At 34.5% G+C, this 27,566-nt stretch overlaps 1 pseudogene; it reads left to right on the forward strand.

Moving 5' to 3' along the window:
* Nucleotides 1-16,459, forward strand: part of LOC115514972 — a 40,780-nt pseudogene extending 24,321 nt beyond the window's left edge.
* Nucleotides 16,460-27,566: the final 11,107 nt, after the last annotated feature.

A 27,566-nucleotide genomic window follows, 5' to 3' on the forward strand; every position in this document is an offset into this window, starting at 1 on the left:
TGAAGTTTTTCTCTTTCTCCATTCAAGAAAAAGAAAGGAAATGAAAAAGAGAGAAAGAAAAAGAAAGAAAAAAAGGAAATTGTTTGCAAATTTGAAATGGTGATACACTGAAGTAGACTAAATTAAAATGATGGAAGTAAAATAGAATTTGAAAAAAAAATTACACAAAAGAAAAAATATGGTAATAAATATTAAAGAAAAATAGTTTTAATAAAAATGAAAATAAAAATGAAAAGAATTATGGAAGAGAAAAAGAAAAAAGAAAAAAGAAAATTGAATAGATGAACCTGCTAACAGATTGAAGTAGGACTGAAATTACTTCGTTTTCCCCTAGAAGTCAGTCTATGTAGCTCTTTATAGTCCATTAATTAAGCCAGTAGTGAGACTTGGGTTCTTGAAGAGTGAAGTTGGCCCAGCTGGGCAGTGCTCAGTGTAACAGCTCCGCTGTCCACTAGATGGCGCTGCCAGCCTACTGGGGTGGATTGTTGTGGTGCTTGTAGGTGTGTATGCGCATGTAAGGGAGCGGTAAAAAATGGCGCCACCCAGCTACCCAGTCTGTTCTCCCAGATCAACAATTGCACACCTGTCCTCTGTCTTCAGCTCTAGTTCACTCCCTGCTTTTTCACTCTCCATGACCAGGCCCCGGCAGTACCTCTCTCCCGAGTTTTGTCTCAGATGTGGCTGTTTTCCCTGGGTTCTTACTTCTGAAGGACTGTGGTTTTGACCCGTTCCACCCCTCTGTGGGAGGGTCTCACTGAGCAATGGCTGAATGAGAATGGCCAAATGTCGGCTGCACCCAGGAATGCTTGCTGGACCCTGCTGCTGCCAGTGCCCCGAGACTGCGGCCAGGTTCTAGCCCACCCCAGAAAAAATCATGAGACAGTGTAGCAGCAGCGTTTCAGGGATTATGGAAAATCACAACACACATCTGGCACCAGGCTTCACCCTTAAGGACCTTATTCCAGCACCAGCGAATGTGGCCATTTTCTGGGGTCTGCTGGGACCAGGTGCTTTCAACAGTGTCTACAAAATGTCCTTCCAGCAGTGGAACTGCTTTCCCCTGTGTGGCCTGAGAACCTCCTGGACCCCACTCTGTTCCTGGGGATTCACCCTTCCCACCAGAGCACCACAAGGTATCGAGCTGCAGAGATGCAGCCTTTGCACTCCCCTTGTTTACAGTCTTAACGGAATTTAAAACCCTCTCCTTTCTCCCTTTTTAGTTTAGTCCCTGTGGCTGTTTCCAATTTTCCACTTTCTCTCCAGCTGCTTTTGGGGAGGGGTGCTTTTCCCATATTCTCCCCACCTCTCCAGTCTCTGTCCCCTCTCTGCCTGCAAAACCTACCTTTCGTGGCTTCTCACTCCCCAAATTCACCTCTCCACCCCGCATACCTGAGGAATTCTGTGGTTCAGGTTGTGCAGATTGTTGTATTAATCCTCCAATCAGTTTTCTAGGTGTGTAGGATGGTTTAGTGTTGGTCTGACTGTTATTTCATGGATGTGCATCACACAAAAACTTCCATGCTGTTCTGTCTATTCCCAGTTCCTCCCCTTGCAGAAACATTTTTTAAAACCTCTTTTTTTTCCCCCAAACATTGATTTGTATTTCCTAAATGTCTCTGCTGAGTCCTCATCTTAATACCACAAATATTTCCTGGGCTGTCTCATTGATTTCCATGGCTTCAATTTTCATCCATTTTTTTTAACTCCTCCCAAATCTGCCTTTGCATTATAGCTTCTCCTAGATTTGGGAATGGAATATTGAATAATGCATTAGACACAACTCTCTGGATATTAGGAAGGAACCTCAAATTCATCAGGTTCACAACTGAAATCTGGACTTTCTCTCCCAAGGGCCATTCTCCTATGCCTCCTGCTTATTGCAGGGTACGTATCAAACCTGAAGTGCCTAAAATAGAAGCATGAGCATCATCTAGGATCTTGAAAAAATCTGCCCTGATATTATCCCTGATACGATATTGTACAATTATTTAAAATAATTGATGTAGAAAAGAATTATACACAATATTTGATCGACTTAATGTTCTGCCTTTTCTAGCATTCTTCTCTGAATTTAAAGAACAATTTCACTTATTTTTCAATGATCTCATTTTGGTTAAGATGAAAGAAACTTTCATTAGTCTGGTTGTGAATAAATACGATAATTTTTCCTTATTTAGTAGAGCTCACCTTCGGTCAGCCTGACTTTCTTTTTTTTTTTAATTTTTTAATGTTTATTTATTTTTGAGAGAGAGAGAGGGTGCACAAATGGGGGAGGGGACAGAGAGAGAGGGAGATACAGAATCAGAAGCAGGCTCCAGGCTCTGAGCTGTCAGCACAGAGCTTGACGTGGGGCTCAAACCCAAGAACCATGAGATCATAACCTGAGCCAAAGTCAGATGCTTAACTGACTGAGCCACCCAGGAGCCCCAGCCTGGCTTTCTTTTTTGAATCTTATTCCAAGAAAATACTTCAAATAATCTTCTTAAGAAACTGAAAAATAAATGGTGTAAGTCGTGCTATTTATTTATAATACCATTCATTATGGATATACTAGCAAATATATTTTTAATTCTGATCATGCATTACTAATACACATGAAACCTACATATAAATATGAAGTAAACTAAAACAAATTTCATATCAATGAATCCACCCTTATAGTATTATTGGCAATCCTATTCATAATATGTGAAATACGTTTCTTTTGCCTGATTTCCTATTTGGTTATTTATGTTATTTTACACGTTGATTTGTTACAGTTGTGCTGAATACTAAACTTTTATGTACTACAAGTTTTTCCCACTATCTCAAAGTGGAGCATTCTTATGAAAATTTTCTAAGCTGAAATGGTGTAAAATTAAGAAGCAATTACCATTAATTTATATGGAAAAAGTTTTGAGCATTCCAAGCGCGAAAAATTAACCTCTCTTAGGCTTTTCTGATTCGTTAGGCCACATCTTGCTAACAGATGCATAAAATAAATCAAGATAAAGCACAGAGGCTCACAGACACCATTCAAACTCTGGCAGCTTGATGCTGAGATGCTGAGTGTAGTTCCCAGGGAAGGCACTTGGTGACGCCACTCTCACTACTTGGGGTCCGGGCTGCCTCTGTAATGGCTCACTGCAAACTAAACTCTGAAAGCTATTTTTGCTTTTTGCCTTTTATCCTTTTGATTTATTTCAGATAGCAGGGAAAACTTGTACTGAAGAAGGTCTTTTGTGAAGGCAGAGTGGTATAATGTGACCTTATATCCGTGGGAGATACCTGTATTTTCATTGCTTATTATTTCTCCCATTTTTTTACTTTTCTGTTGACTTTTAAAGAGATATTTTTATAATGAACATTTATAAGTGAAGTATAACCCCATCTTTAAAGATAATTCTACCATTTCTTTTCTCATTTTTCAGGAGAATTAGGAGCCCTCAGAGCAGTAACCGTTGTTATTTCTCATTTTACCTCTCTCCCTTCAGTTTCACGTTCTGATCAACAGAAAAGTATCCATTTTAGTTCTTTTACAGCAGAGAATCACTGCTTCTCAATAATAAATAAATATATCTGCCTCTTTAATCATATTGTTCTTTAATGATACATATTTATTTTAATATTAAGAACTGATAATTTAATAAATATATGTTATATAGACATAAGAAATTGCCATCATAATATCTCTGACTCATTTGGAAACACAAGTCTTATATCCACAATAACTTCCCACAATAACTTATCATAGTGCTTTGTTTTACCTGTGTATTATTCTATAATAGCTTTGGGTACCCCAGTAGGATTCATATCTACCAATATGGTTTTAGTATAGTATTATATATAGAAACTTAAAAATAGTGTTATAATTTTCTTTGTATGATCAAAACCCTTTATTAGTTATTTTATTTTTGGACATATTACCTCTCACTTATATTTGAGTCATACTTGTTATATGAAAATATTCTAAAACTCTTTGATATGCACAGAATGAATGATATGTTATAAATCAAAACCATGTTGCTGTCACTACCTCAAATATCTGCTTAGATATATAAATGATTACAGTGTTTTTAGTACAAGAAAAATTAAAACAAAATAAGCCATATATCTGTTCTGATGTGTCAAATATAGTCATTTTTTCTCAAAATTCAAAATATTATACAAGATATAATTTTTAAAAATATTCTGATATTAAAATATGGTATTTATATCTTCTTGAAGATATTTATGAATTCAAAAGTAGAGGGTTAGCTTAAATCTCTATACTACAAAGTATTTGGTACATTCCTGTTAGAGTCAGCATCAAGGCAACATTTGCCCTTACTAGTGTTACTATTCATTATTGTTCTACTATTCATTTATTGCTAATGCAAAACAGCAAGATGAATAAATAAGGTTAATAAGCTAGGAATAAAACAGTTGTTATTTACATATTATATGAAATATGATCACATAGTAATAAATCCCAACAGAGCCAACTAACAACTAATCTTAAATAATTTAAAAGATCTAAAAAGTGGTAAGTTAAAAAGTCAATACAAATAATAAAAAAAGTCAGAAAAACATATAAATAAAAATGAAAACTTTTGTTCACTGTCAGAAAGTCTGAATAAAGCCTTAACATTGTACAGATGTCAATTATTTCCACATTATACTGTTACCCATAAATCAAATTCAACCCAAAACATAATTATATAATTTGTGGAACTTAACACATTAATTCTAAAATTAATATTGCAGATTAAGGGGCTAAGAATAGCCCAGAAAATTTTGAACAAGATCCCATTTTTTGTCATGAAATTAATAATATTTTAATATATCTCTATGAAATATATTTACTTTTTTCTTCAGGATAGCCTCTTTTATACTTTTCATCATTTATTTCTATTTCTGTTATTTATCATATTTTTTACTGATCTAAAGGAGTTCCTCATATATTATTGATAAGACATTTTGTTTATTGTACATAGAAAATACATGTATTCTCCCTCTTCTGCTTGTCATTTAACTTCATTTATAATGTCTTTTCTCAGGCAGAGGTTTTAATGTTCCTTCAAGGCTTTTGAAGTGATTTTGCATTTTGCCTGGGAAAGAGTTTTGTACTCCATGACTATGCTATATAGTATTTGTTTTGTTTTGTAAATTATTAAAATTTTGACAATACAAGGTCCAATTATGTAACTATGTGACAGGTTTTGGAAAATACTTTAAGTGAATTTTTGAATATTATATAGGCTTGTTGATGAATTCTTCCTATTGATTTTGTTGAAAAAACTCATTACGTAATTATTCTTTGTAATTTGATGACCAGAACTGTTCAGTATACAAATTTTAATGACTACAGTATCTTCTTCTTAATATGTCACAACATTAACATAAAATTGCACATTAAGAACTATACATTTATTTAGTCTTAATTAGAATTTATTTTCTTCCCATTGCTTCTTAAACTGGTTGCCATTCTCTCTCTTTAGTTCATTTTTATGTTGCTAGATAGGATTGTCAATATTTTTCCAGATATCATGATTAAATTGATTAGTTTCCAAGTTTTTTCATATTGAAACATGAGTTTATTATTCATTTGTTGGTGTAATTGAAATACAGTAAAACACATAAACCAAGTGTACTGTTCAATGAGTTTTACAAATGCATATACCTATGTGATTGACAGACTTATGTACATTTCTATCTCCTCAGAAATATCCCTCAAGCCCCTTCCTCCCCAATCTCCTTTCATAACAAAGTGGCCACTCTACTGGTGATCTTCACCTCAGATTAATTTAATTAGTCTCTAACTTCATATGTACTCTGTTATTTTTTTCCTTTGGACATGTTTTTGAGATTTTTTTTTCAATATATGAAATTTATTGTCAAATTGGTTTCCATACAACACCCAGTGCTCATCCCAAAAGGTGCCCTCCTCAATACCCATCACCCACCCTCCCCTGTTTTTGAGATCAGTCATGTTGTTACATTTAGTATTTTGTCTTTATTTACTGCTGAAAAATACCCCCTTTTATTGATATACCATCATTTGTCAATTCAGTCTCCAACCTGATAAATATTTGAATTTTTAATTTTTTAAATGTTTATTTATTTTTGAGAGACAGAGAGAGACAGAGAATGAGCAAAAGAGGGGCAGAGAGAGAGGGAAACACAGAATCTGAATCAGGCTCCAGGCTCTGAGTTGTCAGCACAGAGCCTGACGTGAGGCTTGAACCCATGAACCTTGAGATCATGACCTGAGCCAAAGTCAGATATTTAACCGACTGAGCCAGCCAGGCACTCTGATATTTGAATTTTTCTAATGCATTACTTTTTATTGATTGATCCGTTGACTCATTACAGGATAAATTTCCAACTTGCTGCTTTAAATGTTCCTGATAAAGAAAGCATAATTTGCCAGATATCTTTTCAGGTAGTAGCTTAATTAGCCTAATATTTATCCCTTTGGGTTAATTCTGCACCTTGTTTTGGTTGTTACAGTTGTTGTTGTTGTTGTTGTTGTTGTCGTCTTTACACTTGGAATTTTTTCTGGGCTCTGTTGAGAACGATGTTCAATTCTTAGAAATCTTTTCAAATTTAGATTGGACTTTTGGTTTCTTTTTTGGTTCCTCTTTCCCTTCTCCTCTAACATCTTAGTATTTTCTACAAATACTTTAACTTTTCACATTCACTAATGGCCCCATCCCAGTACTCTAATGAGTTTTTCTTATTCTTTTTATCATTTCAAAGGGGTTTTGGATGTGGGGGCAGAGATAAAAGTATTCATTCTATTTGGTCATACTGCTCATCTTTCCATAGTCCTTGTCACTTTGTATTGCAATTTCTAAATAACTTGTCTTATCTTTCATTATTCAATAAACTCAATGAGAGTAAAGTCATGTTTGTGTTTTTTAAAAAAACACTTTATTGTGGTATGATTGTCATACAAAAGCTGTACATATTTAATGTATACAATTTGGTGTGTTTGGAGATAAGCGAATACCTTGAAACCATCACCACAATCTATGCCATAAATATCTTTCACCTCCAAAAGTTTCATTCCACTTTATTTATTATAATAAATAATCATTATTTTTGTGTGTATAAGAACTTTTATTTTTTTTTTTTTTTTTTTTTTTTTTTTTTTTTTCAACGTTTTTATTTTTGGGACAGAGAGAGACAGAGCATGAACGGGGGAGGGGCAGAGAGAGAGGGAGACACAGAATCGGAAACAGGCTCCAGGCTCTGAGCCATCAGCCCAGAGCCTGATGCGGGGCTCGAACTCACGGACCGCGAGATCGTGACCTGGCTGAAGTCGGATGCTTAACCGACTGCGCCACCCAGGCGCCCCTATAAGAACTTTTAACATAAAAATTATGCTACCCTCTTGGCAATTATCTTAATTGCCATGAAATTCCCTGAACTTAGTACCTTCTTGGTGCACACTCAGTGCTCAACAAACACTTGTGTAATGAATAAAGGAGGACATTTATAAAACTTATTAAAGCACTAACATTGGTTATGAATATGCACTGTAATTACAGCTAATCTTAAATGGCATTATCTTCATTTTGCTGTCAAAATAATTCTAATGGACAGTTATTTACATAAAAAAAGAACTGATAACTTAAGAATAGTTAAGAGATCATGCAATACATAATATACAGTATAAGTATTTATGAAAGGAAATTGGAAAAATGGTTAAAAACAACCATGTCAGAATAGTAGAACCTTGGATGATTTCACATTGTTGTTTATATTCTTAATAAATTATAACTTTCCAACAACAATCCCACTCTAATTTCATGCTAAGAATAACATAGATGATAGGAGAAAATGTCAATAGTTTTGGTTTTTTTTCTCAGTATTTACCATCTTTTAGCAGAAAATAACATATTTTTGGAGTTTTATGCCTCAAGAGAAAATTTGGGAACATTCCAATGGCATAATCTTTGTACAATTTGTTGACTTAGCACTTTTATGTGGTTATAGTTGTCTCCTTGCTATTTCCACTCCCAGGATAATGTTATAAAGGGTGTATCTGTGACAATCATGTGGCAAGACCAATTTGTGTGATGTAAAACTTAATTTGTTGGTTAAAAAATGTTCATTTACTATGTTCCTTTACTTTTTTTTGTAAGGACTTTGTTCAATAACAATTAAAAATGGCCTCAAATGTGGGATAGAGAAAACCTAGGGAGCAAATCAGCCAGCCAAAAAGTTCAAAGAATGCCTAAGAGAAATACTTGTATGCATTTTTCGTTATGGAAAGACCAGGATACTAATGTACCGTAGTAAACTAATTATAGGAAATATAGGGTAGTGATTATATATGTATACTTCGTAGCGTGTAGGGATTTTATATATAATATACAATATATGTATTATACATATAAAATATATATATGTTTATATATATGTTTATATATATGTTAAACATATATATAATTTTACGTATATACAAACACACACACTGTACTTGAATGGCCCTTGTGGTGTATTTACACAAATAAATATACAAGTAAAATTTTATTATTGTTTGATTTAACAGTAGCAGCCTCAATACATATCTATGCAGTTCATTTTATCTAATTTGTAATAGGAACAGAAATAAGACATTATTATTTTGTTATTAAACATGCTAAGTCATATTCCCTTAAATAAGTTATAGTAATTGTCTCTATGTTAACAATGTAATTGTGTTAATTGTTCATCCAAATTTACAGAACAGACTGCTTTAAAGAATATTAGTGGTATCTAGCTAAATCCCACCCTCGTCTAAGTGTGTGAAACCCTGCAAAACTTTCTGACAAGTGATCTCACCAACCTGAAATAAAACAACTGCAAACATTAGTTAGGTAAATGAAGTAATTGTTGTCACAAGTAATATTGTTCTGCCTAGTCTTGAACTCAAATCCACTTCCCTTTAAATGCTGTTCATTGACACTTGCCATATTTCAACTTTTTTAAAGCATCTTCTAATGAATTTCAGGGGTAAAATCACATAACGTCTCCCATAGTGAAAATAATCTTACAATATTCCCTCTATAACCATGACTATAGTGATTGATTAGTGTATTTTCTTCATATAAATATAAATATGAAATATATATATATTTTTGGCCTCAGTTGCATACATCTATATGGAAATACTCTGTAAAACATATTGTTTGGACTTCGTTTCACTAAATAAATTCTTGGTGTGTCTGAGCAAACTTGAGAAAAGTTACCACAAAATTATTTATTTGCATGACAAAATTGAGTCCCAAAATTAAAATTAAAATGATGTCCAGTATATTCATGCAATTGAGTTTATGAGATGGTTTGAATTTTGCATATTCTTTATCAGATGAGGCCATTGTCATTTGGTTATTTTTTTTATTTAAACATTGCTTTCTCTATTTTAACATTATTACTTTACTTTTTTATGTAAAAATTACTAAATTATGCAAATTATTAATTCAAGAAATGCCTTTAATCGTTATGTAATTTGATCTAAATAGCCAAGGTGTTTAGGATAAATTTTAGGCTTTCTAAATGTAGATATTTCTCACACGTATTGAAAAAAATATGTTCATGCTTTTTTGTTACTAAAAGTAAAAGAAAAATCATTTGCCATTTTCTCTGCTTCAGGAACTATTCTAAGACCTTGACTTACATTAATCCATTTAATCCTCTCAAGAAATGTATGAGATAGGCATTATTATTTTCACATTTTATAGATTTGAAACGGAGACAGGGAGCCTAAATGACTTGTCTAAGTTGACATAACTAGTCTAGATTCGCCTGTAGCAGTCTGCTTCAGTGTCTAAGCTATTAGTCACCACCACACTAAAGGTTTTTTCATTGATTCCTATGAAAAAAATCAGCTGGACATAACCATGTTGATCTCTTCCCTTCCTTCCTTGTAATTGTTTTAAATTTGAAGGTAACATTCAATTAACAAATTAATTTGATATTTTGTAATAAATGGACAGTTCTAAATTAATAATTCTGGAAAATAGAAAGCCCCTCTAGATAAATGTAGCCTGTGTATCATGAACCGCTTATTTACTGTTTTTTTTTTCTCCAATAGAGTTTGTTGCATATAATATAACTGAAAAATAGATACCTTTCATTATCATAGCACTCTGCCTGACAGTTTTGGAGAGGATAATGTATCTCTGACAGGGGAAACTCACAGGAGAAGTAAAACCACATTCTACTCTGAGTACCAAGTATGAAAGTTAAACACTTATAAACTACAGAGGATCCGTATGTATAGATCAACATCAAGATGAGTATTCTAACAATTATATACTCAAATCTGATTGAAGATTTTAGGAAATAGAGATAAAATCATTGACACTATCAATAATCTTATTAATATTTTTGTCTAGATTCTGCTAGGTTTCTAATGGAATATACATAGTTTTTTAGAATAGATGTAACCATTTGAACTTAAGAGTTACTATAGTTAAATATTTTCTTGTTAGTATTCTGAAGCTGTTTTACAGAGAAGAATCAATGCTTATAGCTCTTTATATTAACCAATTGTGCAAATTATTAGAACTACTTCAAATGATTTTCATAGTAGACAACAAAAACATTTTTAATATACTTCATGTTGTTTTGATGATGTTTTTACTATTTTAAAATTTTATTTATCATTGTATTTACTTTAATTATTATTTCTTTCTGTGTCTTGAGAAATTTTCCCTATGCATATGGTTGAGAAGTAATCCCCATATGTTTTCTTCTAGGATATTTGTATTTTTAGTTGTTATGTTTGATGTATTTTAAAATTAATTTTATTATCTTGTGAGATAGGGGTTGAGATTCATTTATTTAAACATAGTTATCTAGTTCTAACACCCATCATTGAAAAACTTTTCTTCCTCTATTGAATAATTTGATGCATATATGGGAAATCAATTAATTATAAAAGTGTGGGTCTATTTTTATACACTCTATTTTGTTCCATTGTTCCATTTAAATATTTTTATATTTAAATACCATACTGTTTTGATAATTGTTGCCTCTTATTATGTATTGAGTTGGTCTTCTAACCATGGTTTTTCTATTTCAAGACTTTTTCATGACTCTTGATTTTTCACATTTTCATGTATACTTTAAAACCACCCAAACATTTCCGTTAAACATGCCCTCAGAGATTTAGTTTGGAATTGCTAAAATTAAACCTGTACATCAATTTACAGAGAATTGAGTTTTTAACAATACTCCATCCTCTAATCCATGGACATTGTATATCTCAGCAATGTTTTATAATTTCCAATGCAGAGATATTTCACATATTTTGTTAAATTAATGTCCATTTTCTTTTTGTCACTAATGTAAATAAATTGCTTTTGGTATGCATAAATACAACTGCTGTTAATATTGAAATGCATGTAGTTTTGTTTACTGATCTTTTATCTGTGACCTTGATAAATTCACTTATTAGTTTTAGTAGTCTAATTGTATATTCTTTAGGATTTTCTATATGAGCCATCTTCCCTTTTGTGAATAAAACCTGTTTTCTTTCTTTCTTCTCAATCTATGTCTTTTGTTCCTTCTTCATGCCTTATGGCATGAACAGGACCTGCAGGTACAATGCTGAATAAAAGTGGGAAGAGTGGACAGCCTTATTTGGCTTTTGACCTTAGAGGGAGAGGGTCTAATACTCCATGATTTATGTTTGATGTTAAATGTAGGCGTTTGTGTGTGCCCTTTATTGGATTTAGGATTTTTTTTTACATTTCTAGCTTGCTGTTAGTTTTTATCAAAGCATGGGTATTAAAAAGTTGTCAAATGCTTTTTCCCACATCTATTGAGATTTTCTTTTTTCTCTTTGGCATAGATATTAACTTCCATAGTTTTAATTTCAAATATTTTTATGTTAATATTAACATAAATCAATGTTTGGTTTATGTTAAAACAATTTTATACTCATGGGATAAACTCTGCTTGATTATACTATATTATCCTTTTTATATATTATCAAAATTTTTTGCTAAAATTTGTTCAGGATTTTATCTGTATTCACAGGATGAACCCCCAGTTAGTCTTGGTGTATTATTATTTTTCTTTCTTTATTTTTTTAATGTTTTAAATGTTTTATGCATTTTTGAAAGAGAGAGAGAGAAAGAGAGAGAGAGAGATCAGGAGTGAGGGAGGGACAGAGAGAGAGAGGGAGACACAGAATCCAAAGCAGGCTCAAGGCTTTGAGCTGTTAGCACAGAGCCCAATGTGGGGCTTGAACTCATAGGCTGTGAGATCATGACCTGAGCTGAAGTTGGATGCTTAACTGACTGAGCAACACAGGAGCCCCAATTTCTTGATGAATGTGATTTGATAATGTTTTAGTAAAAGATTTCTGCATTATATTATGGGGGATTTTGCTATGTAATTTTTTTCTTATAAAATCTTTATTGAATTGTTATCATAGTTGCTTTGGCTTCAATAAACAAGTAGAACAAGTAGAAACAAGTAAACAAGTAGACAAGTAAACAAGTAAACAAGTAGGCAAGTAAACAAGTAGAAAACTTTGCTCTCTGCTTATACTTTCTAAGAATAGTGTGTAAACTTTTTCTTTTTTTTTTTGATGCATGTTAGAATTTATAATTAAAACTATCTATACCTGGAGTTTTCCTTGAGAGACCATTTTCTTGTAGCTGCTTTTAAATCACATTCATTTTTTTTTCAACGTAAGGCTATTCTGATTTGGGAGTGTGTGTTAATATTTGTACATTTCTTTCAGTGACTGTGCCAATATAGTTTAAGTTGTCAAATTTATTGATTTAAGGTTATTTATAAATTTTTCTTTGCCTATACTTAAAATCTGAAGGATCTATATTACTTTCATTCTTCTTATAAGCAATTTTTGTTTCCTCTCTTTTTTATATTAACTTGCTAGAGTTATATAATTTTTCATGACTTGTTTATAGAACCAACCTCTTAAAAGATATCTACCATTTGTCTGCCTTCATTTCTTGATTTCCAATGTTAGTGTAAATTTGTTTTCATGTACTTGCTTTATACATTTATATGTTTAATATTATCTTTATCATTTAGTAGAAAGAGTTTGCAATTATTCCTGCAATTCTTTGAACAATGAATGGGTTCTTTTTTGAACAATGGATTAGTTATAAATGTGTTGTTTAGCTATAACATTTGTGGATTTCTGGATTTTACTAAGAATTAATTTTATTTTAATTCTGTTGTTGAAAATTATCATGAATTGCTTTATTGGCCAGCAGGTAGTACATCTTTAGGAAAAGTCCATGTGAACTAGAAACAGAGTGAGCAGGGGAGGAGCAGAGAGAGAGAACGAGAGAGAGAGAATCCCAAGCAGGATCCATGCTGTCAGTGCAGAGCCCCCACATGTGCTCAAGCTCACTAACCATGAGATCATGAGCTGAACCGAAACCAAAGGGATGGAGTGAGGACCCTCTGTCATCCCTCCCCTTCCCTTCCTGATTCTTTCCTCCTTCCCTGAGCCACAGGTGCCCCTGTACACTTTTTTCAATCAAACAATGAGAGAAACATGTTAGAATCTCAAACTATGACTGTGTATTTTTCTATTTCTCATTCTACTTTATTTATACAAATATTTGTATTTATTATGAAGCTCTATTATTAACCACATACACACTATTGTGATTATTATGTACCCAACAAATTCACTTTTTATTATTATGAAATTTCTCTTTCTATCTACGGTAATATTTCATTATTGAAAGCCTATTTTGTCTGATACTGACATAGGCACCTCAAGTTTTATATTTCAATTCTTGGTACAGTATATTTGTTTCCTCCTTTGACTGTCAATGTTTCTAGGTCTCTATATTTAATATGTGTCTATATTTAATGTGGATCTTGCTTTTTTATTCAATATGACAATTTTGTCTTTTAATTCTCTATTTTATGTAAAAGTTGACATAACTGGATTTAGGCCTACATTTTTTTCTTTTTCATTTTTCTTGATAAACTTATTTTTGCATTTGGGTTTATTCCAGATTTTAATTCATCATATAAACTATGCTAGCATTAACACTTCAATTATTTTCTCATCTCAATAACATATGCCTGCCTGTGTCAAACCCACTCCTCCTTCCCCTTTTACCCAGACCAGGCAATTATTCCCAGACTTAAAAGTGACTGCAAGCTTTGATCACCTAAAAAATGGCTCATCCATCTCTGGAACTTAATTTACTAACCATATGAAAATGTGTTAAGGAAACCTAACTCAAAATTGCAGTCAGGCTGTCAAGCATATACTACTCTATGTAGCTTGCATAGTCCAGCAGGAAGAAGGAAGATTTACTCTTAGGGCAACATCAAGCTGTAGATACCCTGCAATAGCCAGCTATCCTGGCCTGCAGCCAATGAGAGACCACCACCATTTCTCACTCTCATTTTCCTCCAATGAACTTTTCTTTGAAACAACCTTCCTCCTCCCCAACTTCCTCTTTTCCTCTATAAAAGGATGCTCTCCTTTGTTCTCTGGACTTGCCTATGGTTCATCATAGTTTGCTTGTCCTGAATTGCAATTCTTCTGCTATTCCCTAATAAATCCAATTTTCTGGCTGAATTGCTTACCCTTTTCTTTAAAAAAAATGGCAGCCAACTATAGCATCTACTACTCTTCATAACTTTATTATTTTTTCAATCTTTATTTATTTTTAGAGATTGAGAGGGAGCAGGGTAAGGGCAGGAGGGAGGGAGACAGAGGATCTGAAGCTGACTCTGTGCTGACAGTGTAGAGCCCAATGTGGGGCTCGAACTCATGAACTGTGAGATTGTAACCGCAGAATAAGTCAGACACTTTACTGAGTGACTCAGGCGCCCCTTCAATGACTTTAAACAAATGCATTATTTTCCATGTATCTTGTACTTTCTTATTGCTGCCAGAGTTATGGTCATTTGTGACTTTCTACACGGTAATCAAATATGAGTATTTGATATGAGGTATCTCCTCCAGCAATTTTTAAAGGAAAGTTATTGATCTGTATAGACAAACAAACAAAATAAAACAGGATTTACAACCACACAGTCCTGGGTTTGTCTCTTAGTTTCTTCACTTTCTACCTGTGACATGGAGAAGTTACTTAATTTTTGGAGCCCCAATTAGCACATCTGTAAATCCCATTTCTTACAACCAATCATATATTATTCTGAAGATTAAGTGAGATCTTATGTGTAAATTAATTTACAGCTACTCAGTTCCTATACTGTGGTAGAACCTCAACAAATATTGAACTTCTGTGCATACATAAATTTGGGTAATTTCTGTATAAGTTTATTTCATTAAATAAATACAAAAATATTAGCTTGTTTAAAATTTAAAATTATCAAAGTCCCATGTCACTCAGTGTCCCACACCCACAACTATGGTGGGGGCATGAGCTGTGGAAGGGCCCTGTGCAGCCCTCCTGTCCAGCCCCACAGAATCTTTCCTGCCCCCACACCTATGCCCATGTGTCCTCTGGCAACTTGTTGGTAGGCAGTGGCTGGGTGCAAGAAGCAATTCATAGAGCCACTGAAAAAGTGAGAAATTTGGAAGAGCAGAAGGAACCAAGCTAGATGATGATTTCAAAGAGATAGAGAGGAAAGTGGATCAGGGCTGTGATGGAAATAATGATGGAAATGATTGAATACCTTCAAGACATCCCAGCTTCCAGAGACAAACTTATTGTGATCAACACCATGTCAAAATTCTGCATCCGGGGGAAAGCCAGGATATTCCCAGGCTGAAGTGCTGCTGGAAGAGGCCATGATCAAGTCTGGAAGAGGGCTTAGAGATGATTGCAACATTGGCCTAGCAATTGATGAGGCGGGAGGTCATTCAAGAACTTTTGGAGGTTTAAGACTTTTTGTGCATGGAAATCAGGTGGAACTTGACCTCCTTCGGAACCTTCATGACAGTGATCTAAGGAAAATTAAGCATCATGCACAGAGGTTGGAGGGTCAAAGCTTGGCCTTTGAGTGTAAGAAGAAATGACAAGGCAAGATTCCAAATCAAGAGCTCCACAAGAGTCTGGAGAAATTTGATTAGTCTCAAGATGTTGATGAGGTAAACATGTTCAACAGGTGAGCCAGCTTTCTGCACTTGTGCAAACCCATCTGGAGTACCATAACCAGACAGTCCGGATCCTGCTGGAAGTCACCCTCAGACTGGAAGAAAAAATAACACAAGCTTCATCTTAGCCTACAGGAGAATATCAGCCTAAACTACAAATGAGCCAGGAGCTTCCAGCTGGAGACAACAGTCAGCCCAATGGAAGCTTCTCCCTCATACACACTCATAAGTGCCACAGTGGATCAGCCCTGCGGCTGATTTGTGTACAACTTTGAACCTGAAAATGAAGGGGAAATGGGTTTTAAAGAGGATGCTATCATCAAACTCACTAGCCAAATTGATGAGCACTGGTATAGGGGAATGCTTCATGGCCATTCAGGCTTCTTCCCCATCAACTACGTGGAGACTCTGGTTGCCTTGCCCCATTAAGATTTTAAGTGAACAGGCTCACCTCCTCTTGATCCAGATATTTAAGTTTAACTACTACTTTGGTAATGTTGCTCACAATACATTCCAAGTGCAGGTTGAAGTGGTCCAAGTCATCAAGTTCCACTGACTTTCTTTGGTTGACTTGTACAATCCCACAAGAGTGATGGTGATGAGCGGTATCTTCTTAGCGTGTAAGGATGGTATGTGCTATTTCTACTTTCTCTTCAGCTGCTTTTATGGGGGAAGGGGTGCATTTCATGTACTCCCCTTCATCTCCATCCTCTCTCCACAAGCAAAACCAGCTCCCTGCCCTCCACAGCTTCTCTCTCCCCCAGTTCACCTCTCCGCATCAAGCACCTGCTGAGTTCTGTGGTTCAGATGGTGCAGATTGTTGTGTTAATCCTCAAATCAGTTTTCTAGGTGTGCAAGATGGTTAAGTGTTGATCTGGCTGTATTTCATGGACACAAGATGCAAAAAAACTTTCATACTGTTCCACCATCTTGGCTCCTCCCCAGTAGGTATGTGTTTTTAAGTAGCATGTGTGACTGGGTTAAGAAGCCTTTCTTCCAGCTAATGTGCTGGTAGTACCTTTTGCCAGACAAATTCTGGCAACTCCACACTCTGCATGCAGGGATAGCAATCTACTTGGAAGGAAGGTACATTAATTGATTTTTCCTAACACTGTGATTTTAGAACACACAAACACATTTGCATAACTTTATGTGTTTATGTGTAGTAACTTCAGAATGCAAGGCATGATACTCTCTGCTACTCTTTCTCCACGACCTAGAAGCAACCTGTTATGCAGTCATTACAGACAAGTGAAGCCAGAGATTTCCCTCATTCAGATTAAAATTTCTTTTCTTAGTTCTTGTATTTCTACTGTTTCTTTCTGGATCCATTTTATTTTGATCATCCTTAATCTTATTAATAATGTTTTGATTCTTCTCTATTTACACCTATAACCCTTCAGAGGTTGGTCCTTAAAGCACAGATGTTATGTCTTGTTACAAACTTCAGCAATCATATTTCTAATGAAATAGCAATTTTAATTTTTTGATTTGTAAGCTTAGGTATTTCACAAATCTTTGAAAGAACAACTTCAAGAGATTTATTTCAAACTCAACAAGTACTTGTTGACCTGTTTTCTGGGGAGGGCAGTCGTTTTACATATAATATTTCATTTAGCCTTAATAATACTCTATGACAAAGGAGTTGATAATCATAATTCTTCTATTAGATGTGAACCTACTTCCCTAAAATTTTAACTCCATCTGAAAATCTGTGAGTACTCACTACTGTGCTGTTCTATATTTGTGTGGCTTTATGATTAAAAAGGGGATTTCTTAAGTTAGCCATTTACATGCAAATAGGTACTGTATTACTAGAATGCCTCTAGCTAAATATTTTGCTAAATAGTTCTTTTTTTTTTTTTTTTTTTTTTTTTTTTTTTTTTTTGCTAAATTATTCTACTGCAAATGCATTGTCTAGCCTGGGGTTATTTTAATTCTTAATACCAGCGTTATACTGACACACTAAGTATTATAAGTTCCTAGTGTCTCCTTCTGTTATTGCTTTGCTAGATTTTGTTTAATTATGATATGCCCACCACTGTGGAAATGTTCTTCTCTTGCATGTACGCACACACATTAGTACATGAAAGGACATGCGTGCATGCAGGCAAAACACACACGCATACAAACCTCTTGTTTTTTTGATCAAAAGATTTGGATATAATGAACTGCATTAGGAAAAACCCAGTCTACTTTGGATAAAACTTGGCAAGTATTTGACAGTATATATAATTGAGTTCAAACTGTTTTTGGTTTATAAAAGTAAACCCTGGTTCAGAGACAGGTTGATAAATACTACAGTAAAATTTAAGTCAACACTTAGTTTAAAATGGAGCACACTCTATAAAGTTGGAGTTTATAAACAGCAGAACGATTATAAACAATATTCCAGACTTCTGGCCAACTAAAATTTCACTGACATCTTGTAGGTGGAAAAAAAGTAAATAATCTCTACAAATCTTACAGACTTCAAACCAGATAAACAGCATCATTTATTAAAATGCAGGGAAGTTGATAATGATGATGATGATGATAAGCAAAATGGATAATAGTGTCTGGGATTTTGGAGGCCTTCCACCTACACTTTCTGCATGTATAAAGAGAAAAGCAAGCATCTGGCATACCAGATGGTTTATATTTGTGATGCCCAAGGAAAAAAGACTATGGAAGACAGAAAGACATGTTCCTACTGATACTAATAGTTTAGTATTCAAATTATGCTACAAGCATTTTGTCTCTATAGGAGATTAATGTTACTATGCATCAAAAAGAAATTTTAAAAATGAACTCTTAAGGCAAGAAGCAGACTGAATTTAAATGTATTTTCTTTGTGGAAAACTGAATCACCTAATTATATGAGGAATTTAACTAATTCTAACAGTATTATTTTTCCCAGCTTCTGGCCACCCATAGCTCAGGGAGGAAAGACCCCTCTAAGTCTTCACTCTGTGTTTCTTCCTGAATCAAAACATGACAGGCTGACCATCCTTTATTTCCTGACTTATTTTAATGTTTGTCTACAGAAGGATTGTCTCACAAAATATATAGGGTCCTACGTTCTACAGTATGTTTTCGGTTCAGGGCATCAATTATTGCAAGTCGTGTATTTTAGCACCACTCGCAGAAGTTCGGCTTCCCTAAGGATTTTCTCAAACAATGGGATAATTGATACCAACCACTTATGCCATTCAAGAACACAAGTGATCAAGCACAAAAGGGATTTTAGATGACAAGACCTCAACATATGATGAGAAGAAACTGAAAAGAAAATTGACTGAATTTGGTGAATGCAAAACTAGACTTAATGTGGTATTTAAGCCCAAATAACTCAAATTTTGGAGTAAACATAAATATTACATTGTTGTGTGACTATTTGGTTGAGGTATTATGGCCAGATCTTCATGAGTGATGGTGAGTTCTCCTCCTGAAAAAAAAAAATCAGTGTCACTACTCAACCATTTACAAAAGTAAGTGCTCAAGACTAAGGTAAAAAAAAATAAGGGACAAAATGGTAGATTTAGTGTCAGGGGCAGTTTGAGCTAACTCTATCTCATGGAAAAGTTTTGGGTAATTTCAAATTAGGGGACTAAAATTTCCTTAGTTAAATGGAGTCAAGTCATGATTGAGGTAATGGGCTGGTCTTTAAAGAGCCCCTGAAGAAATAGTAATTCTGCATTACTTACTGCATTGTCTTTTCCATTTATTCCTTCAAATCATGAAAATACTTTTAACCCAGTGTGTGCTGTGTTGTGGGGAACTAAGACATGTCTGTTCTCCGTTTGGGACTAAGTGAAATTTTACTCATTTGTCTTCATCATCTTCTACCTTAATGCATTTCCTGTGATTTGTTGATGAAAGTCTTTTTCTCAAATATTTTTGTCAGAGGAGTCGCTTAGATCAGATATTCTCTGCCTTTGTGATGATCTCATTATATTCCATCCACCCTGATAGAGGAATATCTAGGCTAGATATGGAATTCTAGGGTTGCAGTCATTTCTTTCTCAGTAATGTATAGATCTCTCTATTTTCACCTAATTTTCAGATTCAAGATGAGAAATGCAATCATATATTTTTTTCCCTATTGTACAAAAAGTTTTCTTCTTCTATAAGGCTTATAAGATTTTTTTTTCCTTAGGAATAAGAGTTTTAACCAGACTGTGCCTAAATAAATATTCATTCTTAAAAATACAGCTTATGACTATATAATCTCCTTAATTCCTCAATCATAGGTCTGCCCTCTACTCAGGAATATTTCTTCCCAGTATTTCCTAATTTTCTTCCTCACTTTTTATCTGCCTTTTTTTTCTTTTTGAAAATTTAGTTTTCACAAATGAGAGCCCTTGGGTTTATTGGCTGCGTTTGTATCCCTTTTCTCATAACTCCCCCTTTTTCCTCTGCTTTTTGAGATCATTTTAAAATTTTCTATTTCATATCATTAATTCCAGTTACAACAGTGTATATGTTTATTTTTTGGTTAAATTATTGATTTTTATTTGTCTTTGGTTTGAACATATGTTCTTGACTTTCAGGACATACTTTTTCCTGCATATAAATCTTCATAAATGATATGTATATGTATTTATCTTTTTCATCCAACAATTTTGTTTCACTGGTCTACATTTCAAAATTCATTGGATGTCTTTAACCATTATTTATCTCTTTCAGCTTGGTGGAGTTCACACATCTTGATTGGACACTCTTAAGATTGATATTATGGTAGGTAGTAAGAGGAGAAAATGTTTTCTGCTCTTATGGTGGGTCTGTGGTGTAAAAAATTGAAAAAAAATTAAAATTAAAAGAAAAGGGCTATTGGGGTCCTATAAAGGCTTCGCTTGTGTAGCAGGAGAAAAGTCAACCAAAACTATTAATTCAAGCTTTATTTAAAATGCTATAATATGGAGGACACCTTGGTGGCTCAGTCGGTTAAGCGTCTAACTTCAGCTCAGGTCATGATCTCATGGCTCCTTGTCGTGCCTTGCATCAGGCTTTGTGCTGACAGCTCAGAGCCTGGAGCCTGATTCCGATTCTGTGTCTCCGTCTCTCTCTCTACCCCTCTCCCACTCATGCTCTGCCTCAAGAATAAATAAACATTAAATATTAAACAATAAACATTTAAAAATTAAAAATTAAAAATAAAAATTAAAAAATTAAAAATAAATGCTGTAATATGGAAAAGGTCAAGATGAGTGTTCTATAGGAAACCAATTGCCTAAAGTATTAATTGGATATATTGGAGAAAGTCAAAGTCTTGTTCTGAGAATTTTTTAGTGTTCAATTTATTGCAGGTGTGGGAAAAGTAAGATTGTGTTAATTGTGGTAAGGATGCATAAATAGTAAGACTGGGATCACAAATTTGCCAAGACTACATTAGGATTTAGTAAGAGGGGAGGGAAGACAGAATTGAGGCTAAGGTCTTTTGTGGACCAGTAAAAATGTTTCATTTCTTGAGCATTTTTCACACTTGTTTTCCTGCACAATTAAAGCATTAAAACAGAGTGGTAACTCATTGTGGTTTTGATTTGTATTTCCCTGATGATGAGTGATGTTGAACATTTTTTCATGTGTCAGTTGGCCATCTGGATGTCTTCTTTGGAGAAGTATCTTTTCATATCTTTTGCCCATTTCTTCACTGGATTATTTGTTTTTTGGGTGTTGAGTTTGATAAGTTCTTAATACATTTTGGATACTAACCCTTTATCTGATATGTTGTTTCCAAATATCTTCTCCCATTCTGTCGGTTGCCTTTTAGTTTGCTGATAGTTTCCTTTGCTGTGCACAAGCTTTTTATTTTGATGAGGTCCCAGTAGTTCATTTTTGCTTTTGTTTCCCTTGTCTTTGCAGACGTGTTGAGTAAGAAGTTGCTGTGGGCAAGATCAGAGAGGTTTTTGTGTGCTTTCTCCTCAAGGATTTTGATGGCTTCCTGTCTTACATTGAGGCCTTTCATCCATTTTGAGTTTATTTTTGTGTATGGTGTAAGAAAGGGGTCCAGGGTCATTCTTCTGCATGTCGCTGTCCAGTTTTCCCAGCACCATTTGCTGAAGAGACTGTCTTTATTCCATTGGATATTCTCTCCTGCTTTGTCAAAGATTCCTTGGTCATATGTTTGTATGTCCATTTCTGGGTTCTCTATTCTGTTACTTTGATTTGAGTTGTCTGTTTTTGTGCCACTACCATACTGTCTTGATGATTACAGCTTTGTAGTATAGATTGAAGTCTGGTATTGTGATGCCTCCTGCTTTGCTTTTCTTTTTCAAGATTGCTTTGGCTATTTGGGGTCTCTTCTGGTTCCATACAAATTTTAGGATTATTTGTTCTAGCTCTGTGAAGAATGCTGGTGTTATTTTGATAAGGATTGCATTGAATATGTAGACTGCTTTGGGTGGTATTGACATTTTATTTTATTTTATTTTATTTTATTTTATTTTTAATTTTTTAAATCTTTATTTATTTTTGAGAGACAGCGTGTGAGCAGGGGAGGAGCAGAGAGAGAGGGAGACACAGAATCTGAAGCAGGCTCCAGGCTCTAAGCTGTCAGCACAGAGCCTGACATAGGGCTCGAACTCACGAACTGTGAGATCATGACCCGAACCGAAGTCGGACATTCAACTTACTGAGTCACCCAGGCGCCAAGCATATTAACAATATTTGTTCTTCCTATCCAGGAGCATGGAATCTTTTTTCCATTTTTTTTGTGTCTTCAATTTCTCTCATAAGCTTTCTATAGTTTTCAGTGTATAGATTTTTCACCTCTTTGGTTAGATTTATTCCTAGGTATTTTATGGTTTTTGGTGCAACTGTAAATGGGATCAGTTCCTTGATTTCTCTCTTTGCTGCTTCATTGTTGGTATAGGAATGCAACAGATTTCTGTATGTTGATTTTGTATCCTGCAACTTTGCTGAATTCATGAATCAGTTCTAGTAGTTATTTGGTGTAATCTTTTGGGTTTTCCACATAGAGTATCATGTCATCTGCGAAGAGTGAAAGTTTGACCTCCTCTTGGCCAATTTGGATGCCTTTTATTTCTTTGTGTTGTCTGATGCCAGAGGCTAAGACTTCCAATACTATGTTGAATAACAGTGGTGAGAGTGGTCATCCCTGTCTTGTTCCTGACCTTAGGGGGAAAGCTCAGTTTTTCCCCATTGAGGATGATATTAGTGTTGGGTCTTTCGTATATGGCTTTTATGATCTCAAAGTATGCTCCTTCTATCCCTACTTTCTTGAGGGATTTTATCAAGAAAGGATGCTGTATTTTGTCAAATGCTTTCTCTGCATCTATTGGGAGGATTACATGGTTCTTGTCCTTTCTTTTATTGATGTGGTGAATCACATTGATTATATTGAACCAGCCCTGCATCCCAGGTATAAATCCCACTTGGTAGTGGCAAACAATTTTTTTAATGTATTGTTGGGTCGGGTTGGCTAATATCTTGTTGAGGAGTTTTGCATCCATGTTCAGCAGGGAAATTGGTGTATAGTTCCCCTTTTTAGTGGGGTAACTGTCTGGTTTGGGAATCAAGGTAATGCTGGATTCATAGAAAGAGTTTGGAAGTTTTCCTTCCATTTCTATTTTTTGGAACAGCTTCAAGAAAATAAGTGTTAACTCTTCCTTCAATGTTTGGTAGAATTCCTCTGGAAAGCCATCTGGCCCTGGATGGTTGTTTTTTGGCATATTTTTGATTACTAATTCAATTTTCTTACTGGTTATGGGTGTATTCAAATTCTCTATTTCTTCCTGTTTCAGTTTAGGTAGTGTATATGTTCTAGGAATTTATCCATTTCTTACAGATTACCCATTTTATTGGCATATAACTGCTCATAATAGTCTCTTATTATTGTTTTTATTTCTGTTGTGTTGGTTGTGATCTCTCCTCTTTCATTCTCGATTTTATTTATTTGGGCCCTTACCTTTTTTCTTTTTGATCAAACTGACTAGTGGTTTATCAATTTTGTTAATTCTTTCAAAGAACCAGATTCTGGTTTCATTGATCTGTTCTACTGTTTTTGTTTATTTGTCTGTTTCAACAGCATCAATTTCTGCTCTAATCTTATTTCCTGTCTTCTGCTGGCTTTGGGTTTTATTTGCTGTTCTATTTCCAGTTTGTTAAGGCATAAGGTTAGGTTGTGTATCTGAGATCTTTCTTCCTTCTTTAGGAAGGCCTGGATTGCTATATACTTTCCTCTTATGACTGCCTTTGCTGCATTCCGGAGGTTTTGGGTTGTGGTGTTATCATTTCATTGGCTTTCATGAACTTTTTAATTTCCTCTCAAATTATTGGTTAGCCCATTCATTCTTTAGTAAGATGTTCTTCAGTCTCCAATATTTGTTACCTTTCCAAATTTTTCTTATGGTTGATTTTGAGTTTCATGGTGTTGTGGTCTGAAAATATGCATGGTATGATCTTGATCTTTTTGTGCTTGTTGAGGGCTGATTTGTGTCCCGGTATGTGGTCTATTTTGGAGAAAATTCCATGTGCACTGGAGAAGAATGTATATTCTGCTGCTTCAGGATGAAATGTTCTGAATATGACTGTTAAGTCCATCTGGTCCAGTGTGTCATCCAAAGCCATTGTTTCTTTGTTGATTTTTTTATTAGATGATCTGTCCATTGCTGTGAGTGGGGTGTTGAAGTCTCCTACTATTATGGTATTACTATCAATGAGTTTCTTTATGTTTGTGATTAATTGACTTATATATTTGGGTGCTTTCACACTCGGTGCATAAATGTTCACAACTGTTAGGTCTTCTTGGTGGATAGACCCCTTGGTTATGATATAATGCCCTTCTGCATCTTTTGATACAGTCTTTATTTTAAAGTCTAGATTGTCTGATAAGTATGGCTACCCCGGCTTTCTTTTGTTGACCATTAGAATGAGAGATGGTTCTCCATCTCCTTACTTTCAATCTGAAGGGTTCTTTCAGTCTAAAGTGGGTCTCTTGTAAACAGCATATAGATGGATCTTATTTTCTTATCCATTGTTACCTTTTGTCTTTTGATTGGAGCATTGAGTCCATTGACATTTAGAGTGAGTACTGAAAGATATGATTGACATTATGTTGCTTGTAGAATTGGAGTGTCTGGTGGTGTTTTCTGGTCTTTTCTAGTCTTTGTTGCTTTTGATCTTTATTTATTTGTTGTTTTTTTTTTTTCTCCCCTCAGGAAATCACCCTTAAAATTTCTTGCAGGGCTGGTTTAGTGCTCACAAACTCCTTTAATTGTTGTTTGGGAAACTTTTTATCTTTCCTTCTATTTTGAATAACAGCCTTGCTGGATAAAGAATTCTTGGCTGCATATTTTTCTGATTCAGCACATTGAGTATATCCTGCCACTGCTTTCTGGCCCACCAAATTTCTGTGGATAGGTCTGCTGCAAACCTGATCTGTCTTCCCTTGTAGGTTAAGGACTTTTTTTCCCTTATTGCTTTCATGAAACTCTCCTTGACTGAGTATTTTGTGAATTTGACTATGATATGCCTTGTTGATTGTCAGTTTTTTTGAATCTAATGGGAGTCCTCTGTGCTTCTTAAATTTTGATGTCTGTGTCTTTCTCCAGGTTAGGAAAGTTTTCCACTATGATTTGCTTACATAACCCTTACACCCCTATTTTTCTCTCTTCTTCTTCTGGGACCCCTATGATTCTGGTGTTGTTCCTTTTTAATGAGTCACTGACTTCTCTAATATTTATATAATAAACATTACTACATAGATGTTTTTTAAACATTTATTTATTTTTGAAACAGAGAGAGACAGAGCATGAATGGGGGAGGGTCAGACAGAGAGGGAGACACAGAATCTGAAACAGGCTCCAGGCTCTGAGCTGTCAGCACAGAGCCCGACGCAGGGATCGAACTCACTGACCACGAGATCATGACCCGAGCTGAAGTCGGTTGCTTAACCGACTGAGCCACCCAGGTGCCCCCATTACTACATAGACTTAAAGATAAAACCTACATACATTTTTGTTACATTTTATTATAATTCACTCTAATTAAAATGTAAAATTATGATTTGGAGACTTTACTATTTAGTACATGTAGATTATTTAAATAATTCAGAATTGCCAGAGATATTATTATGTAAATCATACAACTTCTGGAGGTGGGGCGGGGGGAGAGATGAATTAAACAGGTGAAGGGGATTAAGTGTAAACTTGTCATGGTGAGCACTGAGTAATAATGTATAGAATTGTTTGAATCACTGTGTTGTACCCCTGAAACTAATATAACACTGTAGGTTAACTATACTGCAATTAAAATGAAAAACCTAATAAAAATAAAAAAAAAAGAAACAAGAAACTTCTGTCTTAGTTTCAGATTCTACTTCAGTTTTACCTACCAGTGCCCATTTTTCAACACTCTCACCTCCCAAATTTTAGATTTTGTTTATCTATGATATTTATTTATTCATTAAATATTTAATAGATATGATATAGAATTTAATAAACAGCCCCTGCTATTAAAGAGTCAGAACTCAATGTCTTACAGAAAAATGAGAACAAGGGAATTTATGAGGGACAGTAGACCATTTGATAAATGCTATGAAAGAGGATAAAGAATGCATGGTATAAACTGTTTAATGTACTCAAGGAAGACATTGATTAGGCAGTAAGCTTTGGCTGAGTCTTCAAGACGTATGGTTTAATAGATAGTTGATTATCTGCATATTGGCATGAAGGCTTGAGAAAGATGACATGATATGGGAGTACTGGTAGCATTATGAAAGAAGGATTAAAGGGTGCAATAAAAGCAGGCAGAATGAAATAGGAGATAGCTTCAGTATTCTGGACAGAGTATCCTACTTGATTTTCCTATGCTACTCAACGTGACATTTTTCCCCTCAGTTTTTTGTGAAAAAAATCTGTGACCAGATTTATGGGCATAATTTGTCTCCAGTTGGCTGGGAAAATTTCTGGATCCTAGATCCTCTAGGTTGTTTGTTCTTTAATGTTGAACCTTCCTGTACTGCTGCTCACCATGGTAGTAAGGGCAGATATAGTCAGAAGTTCAATTACTGAGAAGGAGCATAATGTGCCTGAGAATAGGGTTGAAACATAGTAGCCTAGAGTCAAAATCTTGGGAAATACATCAGTTAAGACATAAATTCCAAGAGAATGTGATTTAAATGAATCAAGAAAGAAAGGAAATAATTTCCTGTGATTGGCAAGAATCAGGACTTATATCTATATCAATATAGAAAATATAAAATTAATCAGCCATAAAAAAGAAGAAAATCTTGCCATCTGTGACAATACAGATAAACCTGGAGGACATTTTTTAAGTGAAATAAGCCAGATAGAGAAAGATAAATTTTGTATGATATCACTTATTTCTGGAATCTAAAAACGAAAGAAAGAAAGAAGAAAGAAAGAAAAAGAAAGAAAGAAAAACTGATAGTAGGATAGTGGTTGCTAGAGAATGAGGCAGAGTGGAGGAAATGGGAATATATTGATCAAATATATACACTGACTTAAATAACTTTTTATCTAATGTAAAACATGGTGACTATATTTAATAATACCGTACAGTATCCTTGAAA

This window comes from Lynx canadensis, chromosome B2 (assembly GCF_007474595.2).
Source record: "Lynx canadensis isolate LIC74 chromosome B2, mLynCan4.pri.v2, whole genome shotgun sequence".
In the NCBI taxonomy this organism is placed as follows: Eukaryota; Metazoa; Chordata; class Mammalia; order Carnivora; family Felidae; genus Lynx; species Lynx canadensis.